An 8,807-nucleotide genomic window follows, 5' to 3' on the forward strand; every position below is an offset into this window, starting at 1 on the left:
TATGAGTTGTTTAAAGACCCAATAAGCTTATGAGATAAAAAGAATTAAAATAAAAAGTAATATAAACTACTTTTATATTTCAATGTCCTCATGACTTTCATGAGTTGATCGTATTTATAAACTGCTTTTATATTTCATTGTCCTCATGACTTCATGAGTTGATCGTATTTATATTTACTTTTATATTTCATTGTCCTCATGACTTTCATGAGTTGATCGTATTTATATTTCCTTTTATATTTCATTGTCCTCATGACTTCCATGAGTTGATCGTATTTATATTCCTTTTTTATTGTCCTCATGATTCTCATGAGTTGATCGTATTTATTCCTTATTGTCCTTATGATATATTTTAAGCCTTCAAGTTCATATTTGGTAGCATTGGTCATATAGCCTCGTCACCAAATCATGAACCAAGGTTTTAAGATTTATTATGAGTGATCGTCTCAAACATAATGAAGTGATGAATAATAAATATAAAAAGATGAGAAACAATGATTTGTTTGATAGATGATTGATAAATATATTATTGTATGGATGAATTTATATGCAGGAAAGAAGTTTAAAGGAACTACACGAAGAAGAGTGTAAGTATGGATGTACTTACTGAGGAATGATTCTATGTTTCATTAGGACTGTGTGGTGTGTGTTTATTGCATGTGTTTGTTCATGTATTGCATGTCGTGTCCAATTAATAAAATGGCTGAGCAGATAGCCATCAACAAGCTGATGTAGTAGCAACTGGAAGGAAGGCTAATCAGTGGACCCAAGGGGTTCAGAGTGACCCAGGGGTGTCCAAAGTCCTAATATATAACTAATGTTGGGACCGGTAGGATTCCAGTAAAAACAGGTAAGACTTTAAATGGGAGGCAAAGGAAGTGAACGGGTTCAGATAACCTAGAACGAGAGGTCTGAAGAAAGATGATCATAAAACATCAAACTAAATGGTTACTACGATGCATAATCATACAACCCTCGCATTTGCATTCTTTATGAACTGTTATTTGTTTGATGGTAACTTAGATATGAAAATGGATGACTCACTTGTTTGTCTATGCAAATATGATAACGCCATATTTGCATAGTTATTGATGCAGATCTAGAAGAGGAAGGCATGGACTCATATGCCAGTTTTAATGGTTTTTGAAACCATTACTGAAGTAATATGTGCTAGCTTAGAAATTGCTAGGCATATTTATGTGTGCTTTATTTCAAGGTTTGTAATAATTATGACGATGTTTTGTTTGGTGTATTTTTATGTTGTATGTTTATGTGCCGTTTGTGGCACTTATTTTTAATGCACCTAGTGTGCAAATAGCGTGTAATGATAACCTAAGCAACTTTTAATTAATGTTTCGAGGTATTTAAGTCAGCTCTAACGTGTTATGCTATCAATTCCTAAGTCTTTAGAAGAACAAAAAATATATTCCGCTGCGAGAGTTATCTCTGATGTAGTAACGTCACGTGGGAACCGGAGGTTTCTGCTTACGAATTTGCTGGACCAAATTCGGGGCGTTACACCATATTGATGAGTTAATTCTTTAGGTGTATCTTAATCTAATGTTTTGAGTTAGATTTGTGTTTTTAGTGTTTTGTAGGCAGCTTTAAGATGAAAAATGCAAAGTTTGGAAGAAAGCACACTTTAAGAAGACCTAGATGATGTGTTTATGTTTAACCAAATCAATGAAAGGATTAAATCAGAATTTTGACCATAACTTTCATTACAGGTCTCAGATTAAGGTGAAACAAAGGCATAGAAAGCTAACTAAAAATACTACAAATCCTTGTGATATAGGATTTTCCTAATTCGGACGTTTACTATGCCAAAAGTGTCCCGGAATATAAGAACATAAATTTGGACGAATCTTATTCCAATTTGTACTAGGATTGCTTCTTAATTTGACTTGGAGATTTAAGTACGATTTTTCTGGGATCTCTAGGGCTTCTAGGGTTTGTTTGTTTCTTATAAATAGACTGCTAAGCCTCAAGAAAAGGAGGTGGGAGACCAGAAACAAATTCCGCATATTTTCTCCCTTTTAGTTTAGTTTTTCTTTAGGTGTAGGTTTTATTTTTCATAATCATGTGTAGCTAATTTCTCAACTGAGGTTGAGGATGAAGCCTCATTGATGAAGAACAACAATACTTCTATGTAAGTCTTTATGATCCGATTTTATTTGGTTTAATTTTTCCAATGTTTTACTTCTCTTCAATGTGTGGAATGATTCTTGAATATCTTTTGTGATTCAAGAATACATTTGATGATTTAAGATAATTTCACATAATTGATTGTTTGGTTTTTTATTTATAAACAAATGGATATCCCTTGTGATTTATTCTACGGATAAAATTGATGTTTTGATTTAAATCGGATATCTTGCTGTGATTTATGGATAAACTTGATGATTTGATTTCAATTGGATTTCTTTTGTGATTTGTGTAAAGAATGGATACATGGGATGGTTTCGATTAACTGTTTGAAACATAGTAAAGCATACCTAAGATTTTAATTGTGAGAACTTCGGATTAATATTGATGAACATGGAGTACGTTGTAATGATTTGGTGGTTGTGGATTCCAAAACCTTAGTACCTTATCTTTGGATTATTTTTACTTTATTTAGTTTATGTTTATTTATTTATTTTTATCAAAAATCAAACCTTTTTTGGAACTAGGTTAGGATTTAATTAGTTTAGATATAGAATTGTTTTCAAGAACACAATTCTCTGTGAGATCGACCTCAAAACCCTTTATTGCAAACGATTTGTGCACTTGCGAGTTAATAAAATTTGCACAACAAGTTTTTGGCGTCAAATTAATGAATCAATCCCAGCGACGTACTTATTTATTACATATTATGCCTCCGTGGAATCTTTCCGTAGTCCAGCCAAAGTCAATACACCATTACTGATGGAGATCAAGGCACCACTTTGAAGGATCTCGTTCAAGTACCAATTGGGCCGGTTACGAGAGCACGAGCAAAGAAGTTCAAGGATGTGCTCAACAGACTCATCCAAGAGTTATGGGCTCAAGCAAATTCGGGGAGGCCCATTGAGCATGATCCACGTGGGCAACAAAGAATTGTCATCTTGATTCAAGTTCTAGAAGGATCCAGTGAAGGCTAAGAACTGCTGAGATTGTTCGTTAATTTAGAAGGATCGGATTGCAAGACTTATTTTCTTTACCTACCTAAGATCTTTATTTATTTTCTTTCCTTGCTAGGAATTGATTTGTTTACTTATTAGGATTAGAACTACTTTCTCCGCAAGTAATTTTCTTGTATAAATAGGTGTACCTACCATGTAATCGAAGAGACATTGAATATTGTTAAAACTTGTGAGATTTATTCTCTTTGGTTCTTTAAAGAACTACTCGAACTTATCGGGATTTCCCGTGACGTTCATCTCGACTTATCAAACGGAATTTCCACCACCGTTTGTGGCGTCTTCTTTATACCGAGGTTCTTGTTTGTCATAAACAACGGGTCGAGGTTTTTCCATTCGAATCTGTCCTTAGAACGATCTTGGGTTCCCTTTCGTTGTTGGGTCTCGTTATTCTTGACGAGGTTCACATCAATTACTTAGTTCACTATCTCTTTTCCTTAATAATCTTAATTTAATTACATGATATCCTTTTTGTACCTTTGAGATTTCATCTTACCTTGCACAAAACAAAATTTCAGAAAATACCACTAAAACACTCAAGCCCAAGCTTTAGGATAATCATTTCCATTAAATCTACATCAAGGAGAATATTCCTTATTGCTTTGTTCCATGACAAAGGATTTGGATTCCTTCTTGAAGAAGGTGTTCCCACAATGCTATATGCGATCACTCAACGCACGGAAGTGTTGACCAGCGATTTGATTTCATTCTCATACATCAAAGTGACCTACACTTACATCTGAGTTCACAATCTTCTCAGAATTTAGAGTAACTGTTATAAGTCGTCGTGCACGTACATCATTCTTAATCACAATGTTGAAAGAGTGATAACTCATGTAGTCCATTCGATGCATGGCACTACCTTGCAGTTACACCAACATATCAGCATGAAGCTCTTCTGCTTCTCCTAACCAAGATAGATCGTTAAAGAAGACATGTTAAGTCTAGATGGATTTTCCAGTTCCATTTGTGACTACGACAATCTTTTATAAATTACAAGGACCTATGACTATGATCATTCTGTGTGATAATCTCATTACTCACACCATAGTCAAATATAATGATGTAACTTAGGGTCCTTAAACATATATCATATGAAAATATTCAAACATATATGTACATGTTAAGCAATAATATATATGTCCAATGTTCAATATTATAAAATTATAGAAAAGCAATATTAATGCAATTGGTCTGGAGCGACAAGTGTGAAGAGGCTTTCATCCAGTTGTTTAAAGAGTATCTGACCAATCTGCCCCTACTGAGCCGAGCAACCGAGGGAGAGATCCTCTATTTTACTTGGTTGTATCACCCTCAGCTGTAAGCTCAGCCTTGATCTGAGAAGAAGTCGAGATGCAGAAGCTGATATACTGTATGAGCAGAGCACTGCATGGAGCTGAAGAAAGGTACCCTCGGATAGAGAAGTTGGCATTCGCTTTGATCGTGTCGGCTTGGAGGTTAAGGTCGGACTTCCAACCACATGCCATTCGAGTGCTCACCAAATATCCCCTGAAGAAGGTATTGCAGAAACTTGACCTATCGGGGAAGGTTAGTCAATTGGGCGATTGAGCTCGGGGAATTCGACATTGAATTCCACTCGAGCACTGAAATCAAAGGGCAAGTCCTGGCAGATTTCATTGTGGAATTTTGCAACATCTTGGAGAGTGAGGAGTTACCTAAAGGCGAAACGTGGATATCTTACGTGGATGGATCGTCCACTCAAACTAGCAGCAGAGTCGATGTTGTCCTAATCAACCCGGATAAAGATGAAGTCTCAGTAGCAATAAAGCTGGCCTTACCGACCACAAATAATGAAGTAGAGTATGAAGTGGTCCTTACAGGACTCAGTATAGTGAAAGAACTTGGAGCAAGAAATCTTGAAATTCACAGTGATTCACAAGTGGTGGTGGGCCACATACAAGGAGGATTTGAGACTAGAGGAGATAAAATGTTAAAGTACTTGGCAAAGGTCGAAATCTTCCAAGATCAGTTAGACTAGATGGTGATCACGCAAGTCCCAAGGTTCGACAATACCCAAGCCGATTCATTGGCTTGGTTAGGATCAGGTACAGATCAAGAAATCGAAACCTCAACGAAAAAGGTGAGAGTCCTAACTCAATCATCTATAGTTATTCTTGAGTTGGTAATGCAGATCGACGACATATATGACAGCCCCGACTAGGCCAAGGATGTCATTGAATCTCTATGGAAAGGAGAGCTACCCGAGGACAAAGAGGAGGCTCAAAGAATACGAACTCAGTCCTCTCGGTACACCCTCGTCAAGGATGTCTTTTATCGTCGGGGGTACACCTTACCACTCCTTAAATGCCTCTCCTGATGGAAACCAAGGAGCTGGACATGCTGATCATACACATGGGAATGGGGCTGAAGTTGTGCAAGACCCTTTGTCACTTCCTAGTGGCCCAATTACAAGACTTAGAGCCAAACGTTTCAAGGAAGCACTAAATGGGCTAATCCAAGAGAATTGGGCTGATTCTAAAAAGACCAAGATGGGCTCAAATAATAATCAAGGCTTAGTCCATGTCATCAAAGCAGTTGAAGAGGATAATTAGCATGCAAAAACGTGACCAGCTTGGTTTGACCATTAAAGGGTGTGAACTCGTTGAGTTTCAAGGATATTAAATAGGGGAATGAACTTGGTCTTGGCTGGTTATGAATTTAGTCATTTAGTTATTTTGGTTGCCTCTAGAAGTCCAAAGAGACCTAAAAATATTGGGACTTGTTTATGTTGGCACTTGTGTTGCTTTTAAAGCTATAATTAAGACTTTTCCTATTCTTGGAGGGTTGTTCCAAGTATATATATGGGCATAACGAATTTTGTAAGGGATATAGAATTTTGTTTTCAGAAAATTATTATTGTGAGGTCTTGTGTTCCTCTTTGTTCTTGAAAGAACTTTTTGAGCTTATCAAGTTAATCTTGTGGCGTTCAAACAACCAAACTTATCACCTTGATTCTTGAAGAGATTCAGATTCTTGGTGTGGCGTTTCAATCCTTCGTAGTCTTGGTTTCTCATCTAGTTAGGTGACGGGTCAAGCCTCAACATTTCTTGTCTACATGATCTTGGGGTTTCAAACCATCATTGCTATCGGGTTTCATCACATTTGTTGGTGGAGTTCATATCATCTCCAGACCCGAAACTGAGTATTTCTTGAAGGAAATACACGAAGGAGTCTGCGGCAGCCACTTGGGGGGTCGGATGCTGGTACACAAAGCAGTAAGAGTCGTGTACTACTGGCAAACTATGAACTGAGACTCCTCTGAAATGGTAAAGCACTGCGACAAGTGTCAAAGGTTTGCAAAAGTCGACAGGAGTCCCCCAATAGAGTTGAGCTCCATCTCTTCACCTTGGCCATTCGCTCAATGGGGGGTTGACATTGTAACGCCCATGCCCCTGGGAAAGGGAAATTGCAAATTCCTTGTAGTTGCTGTTAGTATTTTGGCCTCATTCTGGACAAAATCACTTGTGTGTGTAAAGATGATGTAAACAGGGATTCTACTATTCATAGCTCTCTTAGAAGACTTTGCACTGCGTGAAAGATAGAAGATTTCGGTTCCCTGTCAGCCGTTCGAACGATCGAGCCATCCCCGTTCAGACGCCCATCTGACCATTGTTCCATCCGTCTGGACGACGTGCCATACCGTCCGAACGCCAATCAGACCAAGCATCATCCGTCCGGACGACGTGCATTTCCATCCGGACCCTCCACTGTGTCGAGAAAATTCTATCCAGCTTGCATCCGTCCGGACGTCTTAGCAGCACGTCCGGACGCCTCTCGGTACTCGACCAGTCTCAGATTCTTTCCAAGTTTCGATAAAGGAAAGATCGATCAACCGTCCGGACTTGTGTAGTATCCCGTCTGGACGTGCGTCTCCTTATGGCAAGAATCGCAATTCAAATATCACCGTCCGGACGTCAGTCAGCCTTGGTCCGGACGCGCATGCAACTAATATGGAAATTGCCGATTCGACTTCAACCGTCCGGATGACTGCCTCTCATGGTTCGGACGCGCACATAGCAGATATGGAAATTGCGTGTTGAAGTTCAGCCGTCCGGACGCTCATCCCCCATGGTCCGGACGCGCGAAGCCTTATAAGGAAATTACTTGCAGCGGACGTGCGATCGGCCGGACGATGTGCCATCCCGTCCGGACGCGGCTCTTAAACAGGAAAGATTTCTCTGCGAAATTTTCATAAAATCTTGTCGCACAGTTGTCCGTCCGGACGGCCATGACCACCGTCTGGACGGCGCCCAGATATATTTTGCCTGACGCTCATTTGAGCTCTCAGCCTATAAATAGAGGCCACTGGGCATTGAAAACTGCAAGAATTTGGTATTGAATTCCACAACTGCTCAGAGACGTGATTTTTCCTCTGAAGCCATTGCAAGTGTGCTGTTGCTGCGCTACATCTGAAGTCTATCTTAGGGGTTGGCCCTAAGGTAAAGGATTCCATTGAAGACCCGTTCAGGTAGGAGACTTGGTTGGGAAGCGTTCGTGTTGGGTTACACGTCAGAGAGCAAGGTACGACCACTGCATCGGGTATATGTGAGTGTTACTATCTTGTATCTAGCTTTGTCTTCTGAATAGTGGAATTCCTGGGTTTGGCTGCCCCGGAGTGGTTTTTCTCTTGATTGAGTTTCCACTTCATCAACAAAAATCTCTGTGTCATTTACTTTTCGCTGTACTTATTTTTGTTGACACTTTGTGCACACACTTGTTATTAAATTAGAAGTCCAATTAATTTTTCAGTTGCTATGGATTACTTCACCAAATGGGTAGACGTGGAGCCCTTGGCACCAATTACTACCGGAACCATGAAGAATTTATTGTGGAAGTTAATAGTGTGCCGGTACGGAATACCCCATGCTCTAGTTACCGACATTGGCACGCAATTCGACTGCAAGCCATTCCGGGACTGGTGTGCCGAGCTCAAAATCCGACACTACTTCTCTTCACCGATTCATCCCCAAGCTAATGGACAAGTGAAAGCAACTAACTAGACTTTGATGAAGATTCTGAAAAAGAAGTTTCCTAGCGAAAAGGTGGAAGGGTAGAATATATCCCAGAAGTATTATGGTCATACTGGACTACTTCCCAGACCGCTACAGGAGAGACACCTTATTCTCTTACGTTCGGAACCAAATTTGTCAACCCAGTGGAGATTGGCTCTCCTAATTTCTGAATCCAGCAATAAAATCCCGGCGATTGGGTTTTGTGGAAAGTGACTCTGACTACAAAAGACCCATCCAAGGGAAAACTAGGTCTGGTATGGAAAGGCCCCTATCGAGTCATCAAGTGCCACCGCAAGGGAGCTTATCATCTCGAATCAACAACCGGGAAGATACTCCCGAGACCATGGAACGTTGAGCACCTGTGCAAGTATTATCTATAAACGGATCATGTATTCTACTGCTTTCTAAGTGATTAAAGACTATATGATTCATGCAGCCATTTCTTGTCATTTATTACCAAGACGTCAAAACTTTTCCACTTAGCTTTAATTGAAGCTTCAAGTATAAAAGCAAAAAACTTTTCCACTTAGCTTCAACCGAAGCATCAGGAATAACTGAGCTTAAAACGTTTCCACTTAGCTTCAAAACAAGCTAAGTACAAAAGTCGAAAGGC

This window comes from Alnus glutinosa, chromosome 14 (assembly GCF_958979055.1).
Source record: "Alnus glutinosa chromosome 14, dhAlnGlut1.1, whole genome shotgun sequence".
NCBI lineage: Eukaryota > Viridiplantae > Streptophyta > Magnoliopsida > Fagales > Betulaceae > Alnus > Alnus glutinosa.